Source organism: Poecile atricapillus, chromosome 15 (assembly GCF_030490865.1).
Source record: "Poecile atricapillus isolate bPoeAtr1 chromosome 15, bPoeAtr1.hap1, whole genome shotgun sequence".
Classification (NCBI taxonomy): domain Eukaryota; kingdom Metazoa; phylum Chordata; class Aves; order Passeriformes; family Paridae; genus Poecile; species Poecile atricapillus.
In genome coordinates, this window is record NC_081263.1 from 3589381 (window position 1) to 3616145 (window position 26765).

Genomic DNA, 26765 nt, shown 5'->3' on the forward strand with positions numbered 1-26765 from the left:
GCAGCAGTCATTTCAATGTGCGCTTTGTGGGAGCAGAGCTGTCTGAGCCCTTTAAGCGGGAGATGAGCTCAGGTAGAAGGAACGCAGAGAGCTCCTTTCATCAGCCAGGGCCCCGCCGGCGGCTGCGGGGCATGTCCGGCCAGTTATAAATGGATCATGTGTTGCTATTTTTAGCCGAGAGAGGATTGTAAATATAAAAGGGTATAAAGTGCAAAACTTAGCAACAGTGGCGTTTGTTTGCTTTTTTTTTTTTTTTCTGCCTTTTTTTTTTTTCTTCCCCTGCCCGTTGGCAGGAATGTGTTTGGAGAAGAATGAAGTTAAGAGCTGGAGCTTTACCCGTGGACTTTGCACTGCTTCTATAGACAGAGATATATAGATCTGTATCGCCGGGCGGGGGAGGGAACGGGCTCCTCTGGTGCTGTTTGAAGAGATCCAAAAGTGCAGCCTGAAAAGAGATGGGAGCGCTGGGAGGGGGAGCGGGGGGACCCGGGGGGAGCGGGGCCGGCTTGGGGACAGAGTTCAGCAAATGGAAAACACTGACACGGGTAAAAATAGTAACAGCGGGGTTAAAAATAGCATCTGGTGAAATAAACGTGCAGTAAGTCCTGAAACCCTCCTGGGAACTGCTCCCTCCCGATCCGCCCCTGCCCTGCGCCCCGCTGCGCTCCAGTCAGGAACCCCAAAGCAAACCCCCTCAGCAGACTGAAACCATCAAAGCAGACCCTGCACTCTGCAGCGGATGAGCTTTGGGGACTTTTTGGACGTTTTTTATGGATTGTTTTGTTCTGTTTTGTTACTTTGTTTGCTGAAACTTCGCGCCAGAGAAAGGGGGAACAAATTCCTCTTTCTCTGAGAGTCGCGCGGTCCTGGGACAGAGCAGCTAGAAGGTCCTTGGGGTTGTTTCTCACTTTTTTCCCCTTCCTTTTCACCTTTTTAGTATGGTTTTTATTTCCTCCCTTTTTTTCTTCTTCTTCTTCTTCTTCTTTTTTTTTTTTCTTTTTTCTTTTCCCGGTGGTGTTTCTTGCTTTGGTGTTTTAGACCGTGTTGTCGCTGCTGGGAGTGCTCGGGGCTGTCGCCCTGCCCTGGCCCTGGGCCCTGGCAGCTCCAAAGCCGCGGGGCAGGAGCTGAAGCCCCGCACCAACCTCCCCACACACGAGGAAGGTGCAGGCTGTTCTCCAGGCACGGCAGAGGCAGGGGACAGCAAAAGGGCGACAGGAAAGGATGGAGAGACCCTGAGGAGCTTGCTCTGTGAAGCAAAGGCTCGGTTGGTCCATTCTCTGGAGGCACTGAGGGCTTGAGGGTGGGAGGGGGTCAGGGAGGAGCAGGCGCTGCCGGGGTGGCCAGGGGACAAGCTCTGCAGGGCTGGTAGAAATCTCCTTCGACATCTTCCAGAGCTCTGCCTGTAAATGTGCCGGTTTTGGCTGGACAGGGTAACTGAGGCAGAAACAATTGTTGTGACAGACAAGGCAGACCTGGTTCCTGAGGCTGCCCCGCCACAGGACAGGGACAAAGTGGAGGCCCTGCAGTTTAGAGGCAATTACATGTTTAAACAGATTTATTTTTTTTTTTTCCCTCCCAACCAAGCAGCTGAACGTCTCCACCTGGCTTTTTGTAGCCTCGGTTGAAGGGGTGGGGGTTTCAGGGGTGCATTTTTAACACCTCCTCACGGGGTAGTTCTCCGCTCTGGCTGTGGATGGAGGAAGTGCCCTGGCAGGGTTGGACCAGGCTCTGCCTGTGGCATTCCGGATTCTCCTCTGCTGAAAAACTTGGGAAACCAAATGTGATGAATGTGATTTCAGGGGGTTCTGTATCGAGGCATTACTGATGCGTCTGGAAGTGGCCCTCAAATGCAGGTTGATGTTTCCCTGTTTTCCCAGGACTGCTGCAGCCCTCCAGGGTGGTGCCAGCGCTGGAGCTGAAAGGGAGGGTGTTTATCTGGTAAAACGAGAAAGGAGGAGAATGTCCTTAATTGTATTTAGCAGGCTAAGCCCCGAGCATTTAATTAATTTTTTTAATATTTTTATTTTTTAAGGATTGGACATTCCGCAGCTTGTTTCTCTAGAGCATTTTAAATTAGTTTTGATGTTTAAATATATTTCATACGAAGCCTGTCTAAATCTTTTAACCAGTATATTTTTGAAAGCACAAGTATGCTTTCATTTGATAAAGTGCCTAGAAAGCCTCTTTTTGTATTTGACCAAAACTGTTTTGTTTTTAAATTAGGTTGTTCCAATCCTTCTAATTTGATCATTTCAAATTCGATTCAGCGCACAAAAATGATGCAGAAACTCCTGTTATGAATATAAACTGAACATTCATTTTCTTATCAAAATATTATTATCGAAAAATATTAGTCATACTTCTTGGCATAGTAAACAAAGAAACATGTGGATGTGTTAATTTATTCCAGACCCAGAAAAGAGGGATAGTTTATATAAGTAAAATAAATAATTCTTGTCTATTTAATAATTGGATCACTTCAACAATAGTTGACTAATAGTCATATGTCTCAAATGCATCTTGCCCATTTCTATTCTTTAGGGAATTTAACTCTTAAAGAGGGGTTTTCTTTTTCCAGGGATTGTGATTTTAAAATTGTTACCTTTTAACATACTTGATAGTTGTTGTCTTTCATAACTTATGAACTCAGAACTAGGGGGAAAAAAGCTCAAATGTAGTTGAAATTAATCCCCTGGAAGTATGCAAAGAAAGTAAACTGAGATGGTAAATCATGTAAAGGAATTCAAGAGGAGTGAGCACAAGATAGAATTATTTTACAAGTGTATTTTTTTAATGCCTAGCATAGGTAGGAAAGATTTGGATTCTCAGAAATGTGTTGATGTGTCATTTACTGGTTTTTTGTCAATGGATTTTTGAATTATATACATCTAATTCCAAATTGCATTGGTGGCACAGGAGTGAAAGTAAAAAAAGTGATTTTTTTTCTCAGTACTGTAGTATAAATGTGCCAACCTATACATATGAAATTCCTGTATTTCTACATATGGCTCTGCTTATTTTTTATTTGTTCAATTGTTAGCATTGCCTATTACGTTACTTTGCTCCTGTTTGTAACTACTTTAACACTTTGTTATGTTTTCCTAGCTTGGAGAACGCAGGTGGCATGTTGGTAATTGATAACAGCCAGCTGAGATTTAACTCCTGGGATTAGGTTGTTTTAAATAACTGAATTCCACATTTGTATTTTTTCATCTGCCTGAGCTTTAAAGAAATCAATCCTGTGATTGTTGCTTGTAAGTAAAAAAATTTAACCCCCTCATGCTAATAATTTTATGGGGAGGATATTGTTTGTTCAAAGAGTGTAAATGTTAAATGCTCCATTACCCTCTAAAATAATTTTTTTAATATTTATGTGTATGTATCAGAATTTAGAGTGCATTGATAACTTAGCATTTTATTTGTAAGGGGTAAGATATTATTAAAATATCAGATAATCTATTTGTTTTAAATAGGATATATTGGAGAATTTTGAGAACAAGAGAAAAGTCAGTAATTTTTTGACAATGTGAAGAGAACATCTCTGGAAAGTCACAGCTGAGATTTTGCAGCCCCTGTTTGTTCAGAATGGTTTTTACAGAACTAGAATTTTTGGATGCATGGTAGGGAATTCAATACTGTTCTCTAGAAACTTAACAGAAGAATTATATTTTGTTAGGAAAAAAACAGACAGTAATTGCAAAGCCAAAAATCTCTAAGAAGATTGTTACCATTTTTCCTGGTAAACTTTTCCTGTTGCATGGTATCACAGTAAGGGCATAAAGGAGGGGAATTGAATCAACTTTGAATTAACTTTGTTAATACTTGCATCTTTCCTTGGAACCTACCTCCCTTCTCTTACCCTAAATGCATTAAGTTTGAGGTGGCATAAATAAAATTTGTTAAATATTGAATAATATTTTTCTTCCTTATTTCTACATAGATGACTAAGATAGTTAATGGCTTTCAGAGTTAATAGTTTTCAGAATTTTGATATATTCTTTTTTAATTTGAGGTTGATCCACTTTTTCATATAAATAGTATTACATTATTATTAGATAAATATACTTAATTTTATTAGCATTTCTACAAACTCTGTGCTGAAAGGCATTGAGACATATGAAACTTTTTTACATTGAAGATTATTCTGTATCTTTATACTGGCTCAGTGCTAAGTCACCTTTGTCCTAAATGTGAACTGTAACCATAGTGTTAAACATTCAATTGCAATATCTAAATTTTAAGGAGAAGTAGGGAAACTGATGGCAGCAACCATGATTAGAAATTTGGGAATCTTAAATGATGAGAGAAAGTAAAACCAAATAATTTGTTTTGCCACTCTGTAAAATTCATAAATCAAAATAAAATTTGTATCATTTTTCTAAATACTAAAAAATGAACACAAGGAAAACAAAATATTCTGGAAGGTGTGGCATAGCATTTCTAAATAAATGAATGCAATTAGTGAGGTACTAATTATGACATTTGTTATTAATCCTTAGTGGGTTTTTCTACCCCTTAGGGAAAGTGAGTTAATTAAAACAATGAAAATGCTGAGGGTTTTTGTTGAGAGAAGAAGAACCCAACATACTCCTGGCATGATTTAAATAGTAAAACCCACCAAAGTGTGTCTCAAAGGAGCAGCTCTGCCAGAGCTGCAGGAGATCTGCTCCAGCTCCTGCACTTCTTTCTCCCTGTGTGCGACAGCAGGAGCAGACACTGAAATTACTTCTTGTTACAGGGGAGCACAGGAACATTGGGAGGCCCCTCTGGGTGGGGAAAGCTGGGACTCGTTTAGTGAGGATTGTGATTATCTGTAATTTTTTGGCAGTGCTGGACGTGCTCAACTGTAATCCCTTTCTATTTATTTGAGTGTATTTTTAATTGTATTTTCTTGAGTGAGAGATGTAGGGAAAAGGAAGCTTGGCAAAAAAACTCAGGGTACTGACTTGCTGTTTGCATATTTGGGAAGGATTCCCTTTGAAATACTTCTAAGGCTTTAAAAAACTGGAAAGGAAAAAGAAACTTTTTACAGTAAAACCACTGATCTAATTAACATTTCTTAAAGTGATGCAACGCTTTCAGTTACCTAAATAGACATTTCCATGCTAATAACAAAACCAAGAGAGGCAATTTTAATTTCTTCTATCGGATTGTTCTGATTCTGTTACTGTTCTGAGACAGACTTTTCATTCTTGAAGTCTTTGCTCTTGCTCACGAGCCCTGCAGCTTAATTCCTGACTCACAGGCAGTGAGGTTGAGGGAGAACTGCTTGTGGGTCTCCTTCACATGGCCAGCCCCCCTGGAAACCTGCAGAATATGAAACGTGTGCCAAGAAGCTCGAAAGTCATGTGTGATTGATTCGCTTGATTTTTAACAACTGTGGGGAAAAAGAAAATGTAGTCATGATTGTGTAGTGATTAATAGCGCTTGCTCTGGATTTCTTCTTTTTATTTCCCCTCTGCAAATCCCTTGCAGTCAGAAGCACAGGCAGGTATTCAGTGCACACTGCTGGTTTCCTAAAACATCCCCTTCTCACAGATCTCTCCCTTAGGCAGCACAGAGCTGCCAAAGCAGGCTCCTGCGGAGTATCAAAGGGCGTCCCCTGCAAGGAAACGCGGCTTCTCCCAGCACTTTGACAGAGCAGCTGTCTGGCATAACCAGAACTGCAGCTGGATAGTCCCAGCCCTGCTCATCCTGCTGTTTTTTTGTAAGGAGTTTATAAATACACACTGCTGCTCGTGCAGTTAGCCAGGGTCAGGATTTTGTGGGCTGTTTGAGTCCAAAGGGCTCCGTGCTTTCCCAAACCCGCACAAGAACCGCTCCCAGCCAGGAGTCTCCAGCTGCTGGCGGTGGCTCTGCTGCAGTCCTGGCACAGCTTCCTGTGCTTTCCATACATTCAAAACAATAGAATATTCCCAACAAACCGCTGGCAACTGCTGCCAGTGGTTCAGGAGTGTGGTCCTTCACCCTCCATCCGGGGCTCTGCAGCAATGTGTTTGCTCAGATGCTCTCCCACAGCCAAGGGAGACTTCTGTTAGTGCTCATCCTAAAAACAGCGGCTCTTGGGGGCTCATGGATCACACAGGAGTGTTAAAGCTTGGCCCAATGGAATCCCTTGACCCAACTCAGGATTCTCAAGTGAAGATCTTTAGCCCAGGAAGCCTCCTAAGGGCTGTATTCCCATACAGCTCAAGCCCAGAGGTTGATGCTGCTTGCTCAGACCTCAGCTTTGGGCACAGAAGTATTGGGTGTACAAACACAACTGGATGGAAGGGTTGGAAAAATGTGGTAGTTTTATTGAAACAGGTTTAGTCAAGCTGGCAAGTGAGCCCAGTACAGAAATAATGTGGCTCCAGGCTTCTTGCAGAGCAGCATCACCCCAGAGCAGTCAGGGAGAGCCCAGGCAAAGCAGGAGGCAGGGTCTGCATGGCTCCACTCCTGCTCACGCCCGGGGAGCTGGTGCAGCAGCAGCAGGTCAGCGTTCCCATATATGGGAAAACCCTGCTCTAATTTTTAAAGCTGTGTGTTGTGGCAGTGCTGAATATGGGAATTTTATAAGCAAAGCTGAATGCTTGTTATGTTCATCTGGATGCCAGCATCTGGCATGCTGTCACTGCGGTTGCCAACGTGCGCTTGCAGTCTTTGTGAAAGCAGGTTCCCAGTGTTTTCCCACCTCTTTAGGATTTTCTAACAGCTGTGTGAACAAGGGATATGGCACAGGGGAGGGCATGATGCTGAGATGCTCTAGAAAAGCAAATGACCAGAGAGCCTCATATATGGGACATTTTGCATCAGTAGTTTAGTGAGAGAGGAGAGGATAAGGATGCACGGCAGCAGTAAATGTGCTGGTTCAGGGGCCTTATTTGTTAATACATATTATCTTGGTATTATTTGGATTTACACTGAGCTCATCCTTTTACTAATCTGGATGCTTTACTCTTCTCCAAGCTGTTGCTGGCTGCCCGTACAGAGGGTAGACAAGCAGCCTGTCGTTTCTGTAATTCTCGTAATCTAATTACCGCCTGCCAGAGCAGTGAGGAGCTTCTGCTAAAAATCCATGATGTACTTACTGCCTTGATGTCCATGATCTGGAGCAAGGATCAGCCAAAAATGTCCTGAGAGCGCCTGGGCACATCAGGAGGCTGAGATGCCTCTGGAACTATGCCCAGGGTTGAATTTTTCTCTTGGTTGCCATTCACCTGTGTGTGAAACTCGTAACTACAGCAATTAAAAGGCTGAGGAAAATGGGAAGGACACAACCATGTCACCTCTAGGACAAGGCAGCTGTTATGAACAAGATGGGCAGAGCTCTCCTCTAGGCATTACTTAGCATTTCAGGTGCTCTAAATCCTCTCATTTGGGGTTTTATGTTTGTTTGCTTTTAAGGTAAAAATAGAACATTAATTTTTATTTGTAAAGGGCTGGATTCTCACTACTGAACAGCTCAAGTAAAGTTAATTCATACAGTAGTTACTTGACGCAGAATACAGAGTGAAGTTTGCTACCCTTGCTCTGCTGACTGCTGTTTTGGAGCCAGCAATGTTGAGAAGTGCCTGGTGGTGCTGTTTGTGGCTCCTCTGGTGTTTATCCTTTGATTTGGAGTGGCAGTGAAAACTCTCCTTTGATGCCAGCCTGCCTACTCCAGTAGCAGAAGTGCCAGTCATGAGAAGGATGTGAATCTGGAAACTTTTTCTCTGAACTTATTTAAAACCAGCCATTTTGTAGCTCTTCCAAAAACCCAGAAATGAACCCACCCTGGCCATTCTTGGCGGGCTCCAGTTATTGCCAGCACATGCCCTGTTTTAGGGACAGCACCTGTGGGAATGTGCCATTTTCTCAGGAGCAGGAGAGGAAAACGTTGCAGGTACTTCCTGGCTGGAAAAGAGGGATGCAGCAAGCAGCAGCTAGTTGCAAAATAGCCGCTTTAAAGCAGAAGCTGCCTCGCTCTGCCAAAGCTGAAGGGCCAGCCCCAGAATGGAATGCTTATAAAAATAAGATGGTAACCATGCAGCAGAGACCGAGAGAGACCAGGAAGTTTCAGTGTTACATACAGCATGATACTCTGCTTGGAAAAATATTGTCACAATTGTAGAGATATGGGCACAGATCCATAGTTGAAAGGCATAACCAGTACCTATCATTAGGGTGATTTCAATCTCTCATTTCCAATTTTGTCTGTGGAAGAAAACTCTTTTTGGCTTGGAAATTCTCATGTGAAATGTGTAGCCAAGGGAGATGTGTCTGGGGAAAAGTTTGGAGTAATTGGTTAAGGCTGGTTTTGAATTATAGAGGGGAAAAAATTTGTCTTATACCATTTCAAAACTTAACAGTATATTGATTTATTTAAAATTTACAGGATGATGGATTTATTTTAGTTTAACCATGTTTATATTTATGTGATGGTTTGGATTTTCAACAAAGTGAAAGAAAGTGCTTCTTTCATGCAACCTGATGAGGAAATAAAAACATGACAGCGACCTTTGAAAACATGAATGTTGCAGCTTCTCAGTCATCCTGAAAAACAGTGGGATATCTTGGTTTTCAATACTTAGGAAATCTTGCAGTCTGTACAATGAAGGTTTTTCTCTTTGTTTTTATAGTAGAATCTGATTTCTGTCATCTTGAAGACAGGCTATTCCTTGAGCTCTAATTACATCCAGAGAGAGAAGTTTCTGCTGGGACAGGGGCTGTAGAGATGCAAGAACTAATGTAAACTCTCTGACTTCATTCTCCTTCAGCAGGAGCCTCAGGGATGCTTCCAAGAAACCAATGTGGGGCACCGGAAAAGGGGACAAACCCAGTCAGAGTGTGCTGGGTTTACTCTTCCCCTGTTTGAGCTCTCAACTGGGAAGATGTTAAGTTTTAGCACTCCTCCAGGTTCAAAAATTATTGAGGAATATGTAGTCAAAGTGCTAGAGAGGGGGTGTGCTGCAATTCTTTACAAAATTGGGGGAAAAAATGCTAAAGCGTTACTTATGTACTCTCCCTGTCCGGTGCTCCCCCCGCCCATGGAGCACAGAGACACTGAATTTTCATCTTTACCCATTAAAGGCTTCTTCAACAACAACAAAAAAATCACTTTCTGGCTTTATAACAAAGATTTCACTGCTGCAAAGTGATTTGGGTGCTTTCTTTTGAGCTGTCAGTTTACAGGCGAGCTGTGCCTTCTTGTGGGATCCTGGCAAGAAATAAATGACGGATTATTATTCCAACAATCCATTTACTTTTCTCACTGTTTTGCTCTTATCACAGTAGGGACAGAGTGGTTCACCTCTGGGGTATTTAGTTGCAGGGCAGACTGTTTGTGTGGAGGTGGGGGGCTGTTCCACATGCATTCTCCAGCATTTTATGCTTTGTCTTGAACCTTCAGCCCCCGAATTTCAGTGGAGCAGATGCACCCGAAGTGAAATCACCCCATGGGCTCTGGTTATTTGTGTTGTGTCAGGCTTTATCAGCGTCTGTAAAAAATGCTTTTCCAGCTCTGCATGGGGTTCTGCGTGTGTTATGCTGGAGGTTTTGTAAATCCTACCAGGGCTGGGAAGCACTGAGAGGACACCCAGCCCTTGACTGCATTATTTGGGTCCAGTCGTCCTCTTTTGCAGCCCTGATGTTTGATAAGTGTGTTGCTTTGTATCAGCAGACCCTGCTCTGGTTCTGTGCAAAGATTTTCCACTTCTGCTTTCCTCTATCTTTAATAGTTAATGCTTTGAGAGCATTTTATATATTACAAAGACCTTGGCTGACATGATTCATCTTGGCAAGCAGGGGGGGGAAAAAAATTGGGGAAAAAAAAAATATATATATATATGTATTTTATATGTCACCTTTATGAGGTCTACCAAGAGTGGGCACTCAAAGGTGGTACTTCTGTCAGAGATGTTGTTTACTTTACAAGTAAGACAAAACTCCTTAGAACCAGCAAAAACTAGGTCTAACTAAAATAGTTTAAGTAAACAAAGATGTTTCTCTTCTGCGAGGAGGTAGATGTGTCTGTGTAAGGACATGGTCCCTATGGAGTCTGCCCTACCACAGAGTATAAATAAAAGGAAAAAATTCTACAGTGGAAAATAAATAAAAATAAAAAAATCAGGAGGTTTGTTGCTCTTGCTTGTGGAGTGTCTCATCATCAGGACACGGTTGGTTGGCGTGTGCTGGATGCTGCTTCCCAACAGCATTTTCCTCACTGCATCTTCCTGTGGGAAAACAGCAGATTCCTCCTCTGCATGTGTGGCCAAAGAATTTCAGTTTTCCCCCAAAATGAGGTGGGGACACGTATGCTCATGACAGGAGCAGGTTGTTTGCTGAGTGTCCCCCTGTCCTGGTGAATCTCTGCCTGGACTGAACCAAGGGGATATCTCAGCCTTTTTTATTGATGTAGTTGAAGGCAGGTGACCTTTGTTACTTAGCAGCTTTATTGTCCTCTGCTCCACCTCGGGTATCACCTGGATTTCCAGGAAGTAGATGGAAACATTTTGAAGCTTGCAGGAGGTAATTTTTCAGAGGCATCCTAGGAAGTTTCTTTCCTGAGGAAAGGATTTTTTTCTTCTTAAGAAGCTTGTAGCTCTATTTAAACTTTTTTTTTTGTAGTCCATAAAGGCAGGAGGAAGATGCTGTAGCCTGACTGAGCAGCCTGCTTTGTACTGCTTGAAAACAAATTGTTTCCCTTGACCTTGGTGGGAGTTAAGATGAAGTCGCAGCAAAGGAATATAGCTTAAAATATAGGGTAGAGGGTTATGCCTGCCCCCTTCTAAAGCTGTGCTAACCACAAAGAAACTTCCTAAAAGGTATTTTGCAAGGAGCTTGAACTGTGGCAAGGATTGGTATTTTAATTTTAATAGATTACAATCGTTTGTCTAGGCAGAAAATTTAATTCATTCCTGCATCAGACTTTATTTTTGGCTTACAAGACCTAATGCCTTTAAAAAACTCCAGTCTTGATTTAAAAGCTGTAAGATGTAATATAAATACTTTGAAATGCAAGGAGCAACATTAATTTATTTTTAAAAAGTAACAGAAAAATGTAATCTTTGTGATACTATCAGCGTGGCAGATATCATATCACCTGAAACTTCTTGGGAGGTTTTCTTACAGCCCTGTGAGCTCAGACCCTGTATGGATCAACTTTTGCACATTTTTCAAGTCAGCAAGGCTGCAAACAAGGATTTAGAGACTGTAAAGTAGTAAAATTGCAAAGGACAGACAGTGGCATTAGAGAAAAGGGACTCTGATATTTAGTTTCTTTTTCTTGGCATTATTTAGACTCCCAAATGACAACGTTTCTAGTTTTCTAGCACAAAGGAGGCTTCATGCTGTTCAGGATCTTCTGTAAAGTTCTAGTACAGATCATTCTGTATCCCAAACAATTTATCTAGTTCAATGATATTTTTATTTCACAGCTACACTTTATAGGCCCTAGTCTAATAACTGGTATTTTTGGAAACCTCCCGTTTATCTAACAATAAGAGCCAGGATGGAATATCAGTTTCCACTTAGATTTTCCTGAATTCTCTCCCATTAAATCAATAACATTATTTTTTTAGATTAAGCTTTCTTTTGCTTTTAAGGAGAAAGGCTAAAAAGGAAAAAAATATTAAATTCCATTTAAAACAAATACTGGGACATAAAAAAAGAGAAAAATGTCGTTAATTTCAGATAAGTTAAATAATCAGGGTGGGTTTTGTTATAACATTTACATCATAAAACGTGATTTTAATCGAAGGAATGTAACTGATTTACAGCATGCACTGTGAGTGCTAGGAGTACATGTGAGCAGACCATTGTAACTTTGGTTTGTGTACATCAGTCTCACGTCTTAAATCTGAGCTGTTGGGAGAGGGGCCGGGAGGCTGGAGAGGGAGAATCACATCAGAAAACTTTTTGACAAACTGACTTCCAGAAAATAACAAAGTGCTGTCTCCCCGTTTTCCATTAGTCCCAACTACCTGAAAGGAGCTCTCTGCAGATGTATAATCATCGCAGTAGCACTTTCATTTCTGTCACAGAGGTCTAAATAAATGAATTGGCCATCTGCAATTAATTCACATTGTACAAATAGTTTGAAGACTGAGTCGTCTGTCTTCCGAACAGAGCGATCTATTTTTAGCTTCTCAAGCAAGCCTGTTTTGTGTTCTTTGTAGAGTCAGCGACATTCTTACAATTTTTCAGCTTAATTAACACAAAAGAAATTGTAATCTGAGAAGGCAGCAGAAACAAGAACCCCCTGAAAAGCATGAATTTGCAAGAAAGCAGAAGACGACAGCTTTGCAAAAGATAGATGGCAAAAAAAGAAAGAAAAAAAAATGTTCAGAGCAGTTTGTGGTTTTTTGGGCTGGACGCTGTATAGGCTAAGTTGTACATAGTTTGTTGATTTACAGTGAATGCTTACAGGTTTTGCAATTAATTTTGGATTCTTTATTCTGAAAGTGTCGAGGGCCACTGAAAGAATGTTTTCACGTGAGAGAACAACTAAAACAGATGAATGCTTGTGAATAAAGTAGATTTCTGTAGAATTTCTTACACAGGTCTGGCCTGGGTGTGAACCTTGCTGTGTGTTCCCTGGATGGTTGAGGGAACACTGAATCTCCTCTGGATGGACTCTGCATGCTCACAGTTGTAGATAAATCATTATTCCAAGCTCATGCAATTTTTATTAGAATCTTCTCCTGACAAATGTAAAAATACCCCCTGCAACACGAGATGTATTCTGTACTACTTGAGTTAGATAATTTGTAGTGATTGGTAGAGGGGAAGAAGGCACTGCTCACTGTTCATGGGGATTTGAGTTAAACTGTTAGTGCTAAGTAAAAAAAAGGGAATGAAAAGCTGAAGAACTCAGAACAACAACTGCAACCAGTGAATGTTCAGCAGTGCTTTGAAATAACGAGATTTCTGTGCCTGCTGGCAAGTGCTTTTTTCTTTTAATGTAATACCCATAATATAAATATGCAGCATTAGCATTTTTTGCTTATTTTATTTGCTGTGCACTAATATTATTCATGCATAGTATGTGAGCTTCCCAATTAAATATCTTTCTAAGGTTCCATTTCTGGGTGCTTGTCTGAAATACGCAAACAAAAGGAGGAACAATCCTAAACACTCAGCCTTCCCTTTGGAGAATCAGAGAATCCAGGGAAAGAGCTTGAAAGGCTGAAGTACAGCTCCAAAAATCTGGTGGCTGCTGCAGCCCAGGGAGCAGGGACATGAATTCCTGCATCAACCGGTGCATCGGTAGCCTTGTGTTCCAGAGTCACGTGTGCCCTGTTTTAGAGTAAAATGTTGTGTATTTTATTTAGAATTACCTAAAAATACAGCAAAGTGCCCAGTGGGAGCCTACTGTTGTAGGTGTGGCAAATAGAATCACCTCAGGGGTTCAGCTGGATGCCCTTGTTGAGCTGTACCTGCATCCGTACCTTCTGAAATCTGTTCTCCACATGCCTTTGGAAACTATTCCCCAGACATCCTGAGAATCAGCTTTTATCTGGTTCCTTCCCAAAACTGTGTCTAAAGAAGTTGTATCATACATCACAGGAAAAAAAAAAGGTGCAGAAAAATGGTTTGTTTAATAAGCTTAACTTAGTTCCCAGAACTGTAAGTACCTTTGAGTGTATGAAGTTAAAGCAGAAGCTGTGACTGGCTTCTGATTAAAATAAGATTAATTCTTCAGTTGTTGCAGAAATGGGCTCCTTGCAGGATGCCACCAGCTCTCTAGCTCTGACCAGTTCTGCAATACCTGAGCCTGTCCTCCCAAATTAAGTGCTGGGGGAGATTCCTTTCACTGCCAAGGGTTTGGAAGACTGTATCCTTGTTTTTGCTCCTCTGCAGAAACCTGCTCTATTTCCCCTCTGTAAATAAAAAATGCTGTTAGTGGGGAGGAGGAAGAATATCCATGTTCTTGCTAAGAAACAGTAAAAGAGTTATAGAGCAGTTGCAAAGCCCCTGTAGAGGATTAAAGAGGTGGGTAACTGGCAGCGATGGTGAAAATAAATGGGAGTGGTGAGCAGCAATGGGACATTGGTTTGCTCATCTGGAAACTCAAAAAACCTGAATAAAGTAATTAATTTGTATCATTGAAAACTGCCTCACTCACTGTCACTGATCTTCCCAGCACCAGACTGATACACACCTCTAACTACAGGTCATATAAAAGCCATTTATCAATGCTGAAAGTTGGTGATGAATATTAAACACTACCAAAAAATCAGTTTGCATCCCTTTGCATGAATTTGCGCTGCAAATTTTTCCCACACAAAGCTAAAGGAAGTAGAGGGAACTGTCAGTATAATCTTTTTCAGTCTTTGTAATACTGTAGCACATCTAATCAATGATCTGGGGTTTAATTATTATTTGAGTTTCAATTGTAAGAGTTTTCCATTCTGAGCAATATGACATGCCTTTTATGTTTAAGTGCTAAATGTATACGTACTAACGTGCTTGAAAGCTTCACTATTTCTGATGCTTTTTCTTTTAAGGATTTGTGGGTATTCATTAAACAATTTCATTACATTAAAAACAGTAAGATAGATTTCTGTGATCTTTGTACGCTTAAGGTTGAATTTTTTGGCTCTTTGTTGAAGGAAAAGTAAACTTATTTTTTTAAAGTATATTAAATACTGTAATGAAACAGGAAGTATGTCCTAAAGTATGTTTGTATTAAGCGCTGTAAGAAAGTCTATTTAAGGATCCTTCTGTAAGGATGTAAATTCTGAAATACCTATTTAGTGTAACAGTTGTAAAATATGTGAGGTAGTCAATCATACCTTTGGCTTTTATACCCAGCCGGGTTACTTGCCAACATAAACAAAGACTTGAAGGCTTATTTTTTAGACGTTTCAGACAGAATCCAGTGAACCTTTCACTTAATTCATAATACCCTAAATATTAATTATTTCTAAAAATATTCAACCAAAACTGTAATTTCTAAAAACAGCATGAAGGTGTCTTCCACTCCAACCATTTTATTCTCATATGACCCTCAAATAAATTAATTATTTGCTTTTTTTTTTTCTTTTCTGAAGTGCAAGACACAATCTGTTGATCATTTCTTTAGAAGGTCTGCACCCAGTGTGTTTTCTGTTGAGTCATAAGTTATGTCTGTAGACCACTGCATTGTTAAATAACAGTAAATATTCTTTGCTGCTGAATCACCCCTGGGAAGGACAGACACAGCACCCGGGCTGTGGGCACTGAAGCAGAGGGACAGAGTGCTCCATGTTGTTAAGGTTTTAAGAGAATTCTTTAGATAATTGGCTGTCCACAGTCCTTCTCCATACTCTTAGCCCTGACAACAGCCTCCTCAATGGAATGAAGAGGAGTTTGTGCTCACATGGCTGTGATCAGCTGGAACTAACCTTGCTCGAGGAGTTCTGCACCAGGCTCCTTGCAGCCACTGCCACTCCGGTAGCGGTGTCAAGGACCGCGTGACACGAACATCGCAACCAGCCTTGAGAAGCTGCCTGGCCCTCTTCCCACGAGGAATGCCCAGAAACCAAAGCTAGATAGTGTTATCCCATCCATTTGTGTGCTTTTCTCCTTGCCCTTGGTCTTCCCCACACTCCTGAGGCGCTCTGGCAGGAGGCCCTTAGCTCCTTGCAAGCCACACAAGAGGTCCGTGGAGAATATAGGGAAGAGGTTTCCCTGCTTGGCATTTTTGGGTTTCATACATGTAACAACGTGAGTTTTCACATTATAGTAATTCCTTCTGCTGAGGAGAGCTCTGATTCCTCCCCACCTCTTGCGGTGTTGCTGCAGAGCCCAGCAGGCAGCAGAGGGAGCACAACAGTCCCTTTTCCAGTGCCATGGGATAGAAGCGCTAATTGTGCTTAAAACAGCAAGGAGAAATGGAAGAAAGAAAGAGAAGAGTGAAAGACATCTTGGTTAGCAGCATACTGGAAGTAGATGAAAGGGCTGGAGAGAACAGGGTAAATGATTATTAGGGAATGAGGAGCTAAATATGGCATCTTAATACGGCACATGGCAAGAGGCCAGATCTGTTAGTTCGTAGATCTTAACCAGCTTCCAATATTTGGTGTTGAGCAGGATTGAAAACCAGGAGGGGAGGTTTCTTTTGGTTTCGACAGCGATGGAATCTCCTGAAGAGCAATTTTAGTGCCATGGCATCCAACCCCAGATTCTCATCTTGTGAGACCTTAGGATCCAAGCCACACACTCTACACAATAATGTGAGTGCAGCTACAAAATGTGGTTAGGAGATCGTGGCTCTCTGGGAACAAAATGTATCATTGACAACTGATACTCATATCAAGAAGAGTGAGAATCTAGCTTCTAGTCCTGATTTAAAATGTGTAGCATCTCCAAGGTATCATTTTCTCATGCTCTGCATTAGACGTGTTTATGCAGTACCAGAGCTACAAGTTTCTAAAAGACAAGTTTTCTTAGGAATTAACTTCATTAATGACTTTGTTATATCTGAAGATATAAATGAAAGTGACATTTATATAACAGATTTTCCAGTATAAAAGCCAAAGTCTGCTGGCTAAAAACACTCAGAAGGCTTTACCATGAAAAATTATAACTATCAGAGGTTAGATGAAATTTAAAGAAAATACAGGGCGAGATGGGTGAATCTACTGCTTTTTCATTGCTTCTTTCCAAGTGGAATGACTTGAGCTGAAGTTAACTTTTTACTACTTAAGAAGACTAGGTAGTTCATAGAAAAATAATTCAAACTGCTTATTTTTAAAGCTTTTTTTAATAAGAAAACTTCAAAGAAGTTTGTTTTAGAGTAGAATTCAAGTAATGCAGGTAAGGTAGTTAAAAATTCCCTCACTGAAATGTAGTTTGAAAAGTAAACTCTCATGGCACCTATACAAGTATTTCTATAGATCCTTATCTGTAAGCACAGCAACATATTTCTTTTTTTAATTAAAGATCATTATAATTGCTAATGTATGATTGTTTGGGGGCATATGTGAGTCAAACTGTGGTTTGGAGAGCACAGTTTTTGAGAACACCAAATCCTTCACCCTGTGCTGTAACATCTGTGCTGAATGAAAATACAAGTTTAATATTGGAGATGCCCTATGTCCTTGCCAGGGAGAGGAGCACCTCCAAGAGGACAAATGAGAAAGCTGGGAATCACCTAGAATAACTGAGGAAAATAATTCTGTAAGATGTGGCCATTTTGCAGAGAAGCTGATTGCCAGTTCTGGAAATAACTGGTTCCAATTATTTAGGGAATAGGCACCGTCTCAAAAAAGAAGTAAAATTTTCTAGACAAAGAGGTGGCAGAATCATTGCTAGGAAATGCATAATCAGGCTAAGAGATAAATCTGAGCCTGTTTGTTTTTTTCCATGTATTTTTGCCTTGGTTATGCTTTTTTGTTAGCTTTTTAATTGTTTGGGGAGGGCAAAGTTGGGGTATTTTTGAAGACTTTGGACTCTGTTTAAGAGGTTCCTTTACTAAGCCTGTACTGCTTTCTTATCAGCCCTTTAAGGACACAGTTGGAAAACCAGAGTTTCTCACAGATAGTAAACCTTACTGAAACGTTCTGAAAAACCTGTCTGAAGAAAATTGTTCCCCAAGTTTTGATGTGCCCAGATAGTGGCTTTCCATCATGGAGTGCTCTTCAGCTCGGGTCTTCAAAGGTAGTGATTCATTCTATGATGTGTATCTGTCTAGACATGAGAACTTGATGCAATAAAAAGGTTTCTTGGGTATTAGGAGACTGTAACAATTACATCATTTTTGTTAGGGCAGGAGGTCTCAAGCCATGGTAGGTTATTACTGTCATGTCTTGTCCCACCTTTTCTTCATGCAGATCAGTTTGGAGTGTTTGCCAGTGAACTTCTGTCCTTCTGCCACCTCTCACCTGATCATTGCAGACTTCATATTGTTGCTTCCTTAAAGGGACCTGCTTGAGGACTCCCTTTGGGGCAGTGAGATCCCACAGTCCATTTTTTAGCTGGTGGAAGCACTGCTTCAGAGCTTCACATTCTTAATTCCATGATACAATCTCAGTTTCAACTCTCTGGTAACAGGAAATCTTTTATTCATCCCTGGGCAAGGAATTTCTTAGCCTTTTAAACTTTATTCTTGAGCACTTGTAAGCATATACACATCACTGGAAAAAAGCATTCTGGCAAGTTGTTACTGCACAGTTTGGTCTGGTGGCTGGTGTGTCTTGGATTGGGTCACTGCCCCTACACCCAGCAGCTCAGAAGTCAATTCTTTCTAGCCCACTTTCTTCCCTCCAGCTTTTAGGGTGGAGAAGAATTAATTCTTTTTATTTCTATGCTGAAAAATGGTCTCTGCTGGTCGTGGTTGTTCTTTCTGCTTCGGGCCATTGTCGTTCAGCTGGGTACAGAGTGCTTTGATCCACCATGGAGGGTATGATACCAAATAAATGTAAACAAACCTTATAGCCAAAATTATGTTTGCAAAATAAAATGTGGTTATCATTTTGATGGAGAACTATTTTTGGTGTGTCACAATTGCCTTGGTCCCTTTTGCCTGCCAGAATTGTGAATTTATAAACTCTCTCACTGGTCTCCTCACTCAAGGGAAGGAAAACCAGGAAACTGAAACTCCATTTTTCTTTCAAATGAATATTAATGGCAAATGTTAGGAGGTACTTGGTCAGCTTTGTAATAATATACATGTCCATTTATGAGATGGTCCAGACAGAACAGAGGATTAGGAATACAGAATTTAGGACTGAATTTGAAAAGGCAGCACAGGAACTTCAGCTCCCAAAATATCCTCTGAAAGTTTTGCTTTATTTCACACTGTCAGCCAGGATTCTCCTTACAGCACCACAATATTCATAATAAAGAAATAAATTAAATCCACCCCTTCCTGTATGGCTCACAACACACAGCACTGTGCATGCTCAGCACATGTGTAGTTTTGATAAAGAGACATTATCAAGCCTGAAATCATTTTAAATAAAACAAATAATGTGGCTGCCCAGCACTTCCTCTGGAAGTATTTCCTTGGACAAATCTTCCTTAACTCTCACATGCATGGAGTTAGTATATATATCCCTTAACACCAATTTATAGAAAGCATGTTTCAGACTCACTGTACAGCTGTGTATTTTATATATAGGGTGTGCAGCCCTGCAGGAGGGCCCTGCCTTCAGGGACTGCCAGGGCCAGGGGATCTGGCATCTTCCAGGTGCCCCATGGCACAGGGCTGGAGAGGACAGGAGTCCCCTGGTGCCACCCTGGGCTGGGGCTGAGGGCAGGGTGGGTTACCAGCCACTCTTGTGCTTTATGGGGCTGCAGAGGTGATGGCAGCAGGGTCAAAGCCATCAAACCCCCTGCCCCTTGCAGCACCCTCGCTTCCCTGGATGTTCCAAGGGCTTTCATGCAGCATGGGAAGGCTGACATGGCTGCAATCCTGCTGAGCAGAGAGGGCAGTGGCAGGTTTTGGGGAGCTGGTTCTCTGGGGATGACAGCCAGGAATGGGCTCCAGGTCCGGGCTGGAAAGGGAGATCCTGGCCCCAGAGCTCCGGGGGCTCGGCCGCGCTCGTTCCCTGTTTGCACAGCGGAGACGGAGCTGTAAAAAGCCGATTGCTTCAGAAGGGAACAGGTCACAGTTAGACAAGGGAGCAATGGAAAAACAAATTCGTTATTGTAACACCAGAGAGCATAAAGCAAACTGGGAGTGACCTGCGGAAGAACACGGCACTGAGTTTCTGTCCTGGTGGGTGCTTCATGGTGGGCAAAGAAAGACTGAGAAGTGTGCAGGCTTTTTATTTTATTTTTTTTTTCTTTCCTCTCTGTTTTCAAAATAAAAAGTATCTTTGTCTGGTACTTTGAGTGTGGCAAGCATGCTGGTTCTAGCTTTCCCTGGTTTTGCTGGAGGGCCTGTGGGAGAGGGACTTGACTGAGTACTAGCAGCTTTCTCACCATTTTCATATAAGAAAACCAGCATTAAGATTTTGAATAGAGCCTATTTTTTTTCACGAAATGTTGCTGAAAATGTCTGAGTTTAAGAGGTGTTACAAAAAGGAAGACAGACTATTAAAAAAACTTGCTTCCTTTGTGAATAATTATTTTATGATGAAACATGTAGCAGAAGGGCTTAAAGGTCACCAGTGAGACCAGGGCCCCTTGGTTCTCAGTGCTGTGCAGACATGTCGGAAGCAAACAGCTCACAACCTGTAAGAGAGAGGCAGATAAAAGATAGCTGGACAAAGAGGCACAAAAAAGGGAAGTTGCTCGTCCAAGGTCACCCACAGATCGGTGGCTGTGCTGGACTTAACCATCTGCAGTAGATCAGGTCTCCTGGATCCTGTTCCCCTGTTTGATCCCCATGCTCATCTTGTCTCCATTCACAGTTTGTGAGTGTTCAGACAGGTCTGATCATCCCCCAGCTGGCTCCACAGGAGGGAATAATCCTTCACCTCTGCTGATTTTAATGTGGCAGAGGCAAAATCCAGTGTTGGACCACAGGTTCTGACCCAGCTCTTGCCTGCTTCCCACAGCCCTGGCCATGGATGTCTTTCCTGGCTTTGCCTGAGATAGAACAACAAGGGAAACCTTTCATTGTGCACCTAAAGCCTTGGAGACAATCAGTTGGTTCATACACATTTCTAAAATCTAACAGACATAAAAAGCACCCAAACCACCAGAAAGACTTTTTCACTGCAAAAAGGGTCTAAATTCTGCAACTGCCCTAGGGCATGTGGGGCACTCTAATTTGACATCAAGGCACTTGAGATGTAATGATGCTGATAGTTTGCCAGACAGACAGATTCTTCCAGGAAAAACAGGGTACAAAAGACCCCTATTCTATAACTGTGTTGGTATGTAATCTTAGGACCTAGGCTTAACGTTTTTCATCTAAAGAAAAAGATGGGAGAAAATACACTTTTTCAAAAGGAATACTTTTAGGCCTTTAGCAATGCACAGACAGAGTAGCAAAATCACAGTCCTGTTTTCCTTGCAGATTGTCTCTAATAGCTCCTGGTATTGAGAGTATTGTGGTTTGCTAGCACTAAAATGTAAAGTTATTTTGAGCATGAAAGCCTGGACGTCATCCTATTTTAAAAAATGTTAAAGAAGGAGAGGAATGTTTACAGCATATTAAAACCTGTGTGACAACTTAGCAAGAACTATTTTAACAATCCTCTTATTCCCTTTCCTGTTATGCACCATAAAATGAGAATGCAGTGTCAGTAATAAATAATATTGGCATGGAGAGATGGCTCACCGTGCTCCCGGAGTCAGCCTGGGTCAGGCTCAGCCCCAGCTGCCACCCTGCTCCGGGAACTGTGGCTGGTGCTGGGAAGGTGAAGCAGGAGCCTCCTCTCCTCTGCTGACCCCTGGGCAGGAGAAAAGCTTGGGAGTTTTGTGCTTCTTTGCAGGAATTAACTATAACCAGTATTTAGAAAACAGTCTCTGCCACAACTGCCTCTCTTTGTGAGACGTAACAAGGATTAAAGCAGAATATTTCTTTATAAAAAAAAAAAGCTTGCAGTCAGGGGTAGGTCTGCAGTGAATGTTGACAAATACTGAAACTAAATATGAGAAAATACTTGTTCCAATTTTTTTTTAATCGGCATTCCATATGTGTTATGTGGAGAGCTAGGATGTGCTGCTACTTCTGTTACATAAGAGTATTTTTTTCTTTTTTAATAAAGTGCAGTGCAGAATGCATGAGAAGTGAGAAGGAATATCAAGGAAAAGAACTACATAAAAATAAGAAAAGCTACTAAGTGAAAAGTTCTTAGTCAGTGTGTTATTTCCATAATTCCATGAGTTCCTTAAAGTCTCTTTTTTAATGTTTCTGAAGGAAAGCCTCGGAGTGAAAGGAGGGGAGGCAAGGTTTTCTTTTTTCTTTGGTTTAAAGGAAGATCTTGGTTAATTCTATTAGTAGACTTTGGGCTTGTTTTTATTTAAAAACAAAACAAAAATCCCTCTCAAGTTTAGAATTTCTGTATGGAAAAATTCTTCCTGTTTGCCAGAGAGGGAAGTATCTCCTTTTCATTCTGTTTGTTTTGGAGTATCTGTAGTTAAGTGTTTTGTGTTTGTTCTTTATTGAATACATTAGTGGTGCATTAATTCCTCCCTGACAATGCTCGTTTCATTGCACTCACTCCTGCCCATCTGACAGACAAACTTGTCCTTTCACGTGATGATCCTGCTTTGCTCTCCCAGGGTTTGATTGGTAATGGCTGCATTTCCTATCTTGTTTACCTATTTTAAAAGTGTTTTTTCTTCTGGCCCCCACAAAGGAAACAGATGAAAAAAAAAAAAAAAAATACCCACGTTGAATTCTTGCTCCAATTCCAATCTGTTTGCTTTGGTTTTCCTTTTTAGATTATTGTTTGGCTTTAATTTGTTTGTTTCTCCTTTAAACGGGTTTGAGATTACTCAAGGGTTCCTTGTTCAGCAGGTCAAAGGGTAATTTGGAGACTTTGAAACCGTCTCCCTTTTTATCACCACGTTTTGTTCTTCCCAGAGTCCAAAGGATTTTCAGGATGATAGCTCGTGGAGGATGGCTCCATCTAAGGAAAACGTGAGCAGCAGACCTGAGTCACTGCAAAAAGCCATGGTAGTTTTTCTTAGATGAAAAAACCCCCACTGATGTAAGTCTAAATCAAAACCTTAATTAATCCTTATCTGTAACTAAAGTATTAAGTTTACTGAGGATTAAATACATTGAGGTTGACAGGTTTGATACTCAACTACCAGCCCAGGATGGAGACCCTAAATTTAACTAGCTGCTAGTCAGAGTGGTACCCATACACAAGAATATACAGTGTGTGCTATTAAAAAACGTCCTTTGACTGAAAGAGTCCTCCTGAAAGACTCAGTCTGTTCCAGAGTTAATCCCTGCTTTTAAAAGAGGAAGGTCAGTTCCAATTGCTCAGCCATGGCATTGTGGATTTGTAGGACAGCAAAACGAAGCATGGGGTAATGTGGGCTCCTTAACAAAAATCCAGATGTTGCTATAAGAACCATTTGTTTCATGTGTCCCCCAGGTTAATTTAGGTCTGTGTCCTTCCATGGAAAAGACTTGCTGAAAATATTCTATTTCCTACAAACAGAAACAAAGGGAATTGTACAATTAGATAGGTGCTGTCACTTTTTGAGATACAAATGTTGTCCTCTGTGCTGTGTCTCTGGAGCCGTGGTAGGAACTGGAGTTCAGGACGCTGACAACCTCCTCAGAGGCTGCAGTGCCATTTCAGTCCAGTTGCTAAGGGATGCTGGAGCGAGATGTCGTCTGTGTCTCCTCTTCCAAATGAGCACATTGGCTTGGTCACAACTCCACCCCCGCGGTTCACAGCCAAAAGTTTATGAGGTCACATTCACTGTGGACAGTGAGAGCCCGTAGCTATCCCATCTGAAAATCAGTTAACCATTTCTTCTTTACTGGAGCCGCCCAAGCGCTCAGTGCCTTCAACTCACTAACAAATGTGAATTATTTGCAATAGGAAATAAGGGTGTTTGTCACCTGGAATGTTTGGGAGGAAGCTGTGGGGTAAGATGGGCATCTGATCTGGGTCTCATAATCAAATACAAAGAGTAACTCAAATTCAGTGCCTGATTCTGGTCAATTTAGCATAAAACTGATGCAACATCAGAACTGTAAGCAGAAAGTTTTATCCATTTAATTAAAAAGATAAAAGAACAACATGAAATATGTGTCTGAAAAACTTTTTTTCAACAGGCTCAGAATCTACTCTGTTAAGGCAATAGTTTCTCCAAAACCAAGTATTGCATCTACATTTCCAGCCAATGTTTTATTGGAATTTTACAGCAATATTTATTTGTCTTTTATCTATACATAAAGTGTGAATATCCTCATGCACAAGAAGGGAGACTACCATAAGGAAAATGCATTGAAATAGGTAGAACAGTCTGTCAGATATAAAGCAAATATATTAAAATAGGAAAAAGATAGTAATTTTCTTGAGGTCCTCTTGATTGATTACATCAGCAGATATTACATATAAATCTTAAAAGGACAGAAGTTCATGTGTATAGGGTGGGGGAAGCATAAAAAAGGTGAACTTTTCAACAACTTCTCTCTCCTACTGCTATTGATAGTCTGCTTCAACTGTCTATCAAAATATTTTTATCCATTTTTAAGTCAAGCTAATATAGTTTTCCTAGCTGGGAAGAGTAAAGTTGGCATAAGTTATGCACTTCAATAGGGCTGTTCAACTGAGTAAAGTTCAGGTTTATTTACAGGATTAGGATATTGTTACAAATCCTTCTTTAGTTTTAGGCACCAGAGAGTAGATTTTGGGGCAAAAGATGTGGAGGGAAAGTGGAGAAAATAATTGCAATAAAATTCCGCTTTCAAAAAAGAAATTAACAAAATTAGGAGACTTGATGATTTTCATTAGGATGTAATAGAAATTAGGTCAATGGGACTAAAAATCCATTAATTAAAATGATAAAATGGATTGAAATGGATTATAGATTCAAGGAGCTTTTATACACCCTTCTTTTCCCCCAAATATTCCATTGAAATATTATTGCTTGTAATTATCCTGCTACCTCTCCTTGTGAGATCCTTTCTGTTTTGAGAAGTGAAAACAGCAGAATATTGTTTCACACTGCCAACCCCCCTGTTCTTTTTGTGAAATCCTAGCCCTGAGATGTGTGCTAGTACATCAGAATTTTTGCATTTACTTTAGACTGAAAAATAAAAACCACAACAGCCTCTATTCTATTCAAAGTGTTACATTCAAGCACAGAAGGAATATAAGTGAATCTGAATTTAATCTGTAAGTGTGCAATGATCACAATCTTCTGTGTGCAACCTTGTATTTCCCATTAATTTAAATAGTGCAGGATTGAGTCAATAGCCAGAAACCTTCTGATGACCTTTTATAGCCATTTCCACGTTCTTGTTACCTTACCTTTTTTTAATGAAAACATTTTCATTTAACATGGAGCAGTGTCCTTTAGCACCCTATTTTCAAGCTTCAAATAGACTTTTATCACAGAGGCACTATGCCCATGCATACGGTTATTTTATCTTTGCATTATTTGTTCCTAAGGCTGCAGGTTCTTCAGAAGTGAGATTTAATTTTATGGTGAGTCAGGGGTCAGATTGTGCCTGCACTTACCCTTCTGATGGCAGGAGTCTCGTGAAACTCAAGTTCATGGATTTTTACAAGATGGAAGCTAATGGAACTAGGTCCAATAAGAAACACAATTTATTTTAAAGACACATTAGCAGCGTTATGTTATTTAAACAAATGAAAAAAGAGTGAGAACAGCTAATGTGTTGGTATGCTCACTCTTCAAACGATGGGCTCCTAATCAGGACAGCACTGAAAAAACTCCTGGCAGCTCACTGGGTTTGTGAAGTGCGGGTGGTGCCTGATGTCCTGAGTCCTGTCATATTTCAGAAAGACAAAAACAATCTGTAATTGCTGGTAGGTTACACAATGTGGGAGTTTTCTTTTTGTTTCATGTAGCTTTTGACACTTTCACACTTTAGTAACACTTGTAATACGAGGAGCTAATTCTTAATTCTGTTGTAAGTAACTGGGAGCTTTATGAATTAGCTGAGTGCGTTTTTCTTTTTCAGCTACCTCATGCCTTGCTCAGGCTAAAGAGAGAGGCACAAGGTGTCTGCAGCAGGAGGGCAGTGATTCCTGTGGGAGTTTAACCTCGCAGAGCCTGTCCTGGTTCTGTTTGGGAAGGGATGGGCGTGCACTGCTGGACAACAGCATTTACACCATGACTCCCTTGTCCATGGGTGCTTTGGCTTATTTACCCATCCCATTTCCCTGTACAGACACCATTCACTGAGATTTTAGCTTTTTGTATATCTCCAGCAATAACTTTTATCTTGTTTGTGTATTCCACCATGTTTGGAGCTTGAGATGGGCTCCCTGCACCCCAGCTGAGACCCAGAGGGAAGCAAACCTGGAGGCTGGGGCTGATTTTCCCCAGTGTGAGGTGGCAAGTACTGGAACTTCTGCAGTCTTTTCATACCTGCAACCATAAAAAAAGTATGAGGTTTTCTAATTTTCAGTCCAAATTATGATTTTCTGAGTCCTTTATGCCTTATAAACTCCACAGTTAAAATATATTTTAATATTGTGTATTACATGGAAACTACACAAATAAATAGCCTATGAAAGATACAAGGAATTATTGCCAACTTCAGATGAATCTGGGCATTGCTGAGCCAAATTTCTCTAAGACCTTTTAAAACTGCTGTTAGCCTAAAAGAACACTTAGAGACACCAGTAAGAGTCTCTCCTGTGACTCCAGAACTCTTAGGCTCTGTGGCATTTAAAAATAGTGACTGTGATGTTCCCTGTTTCTCCTGAGGTTCCCCCCTCTTTCAGCAAGGTATACATCTCAACAGATGTATTTGATGACATTAGCTGTGACCTCCTAGTTGTTTCCTCTATTCACATAATTATTTTACTGTGGGTGTTTCTAAATATAGTAACTGGATGATGTAAGAAGGTGTGTTCGTGGGAACAGCGTGGTAGATAATCGAATTTTGCAAATGAGAGTAAATAATATTTGTATAGTAAAGGACCTTTCACTAACTTGTGTGTGGGGATATGTGCGTAGAGAAAAGCTACCTGCGTATTTTAGGGAACCGGGTTATACAAAGAGCAAAGCTCCAACCTTTGTTTTCCAGATGTAACTGATAAAGTTGTGTAATTTTTGTAATGAGGTTTCAAAAACGTATTTTAGAGAAGAAAATTGAGCTAGACAGGGGGTAAAACCATATGTAGAAGCAAGATATGTGTGCATCCAGCGGTACTCCGCTGCTGCAGAGAGCATCCCCTGGTACCTTGAGCCCCTGT

The 26765-nt window shown here is 40.9% G+C and overlaps 1 protein-coding gene across 1 annotated transcript in view; it reads left to right on the top strand.

Annotated features, from left to right (window-relative positions):
- The window catches only part of GNAS (GNAS complex locus), a 132494-nt gene that overhangs the window by 20310 nt on the left and 85419 nt on the right, over positions 1-26765 (top strand). The window lies entirely within an intron of this gene.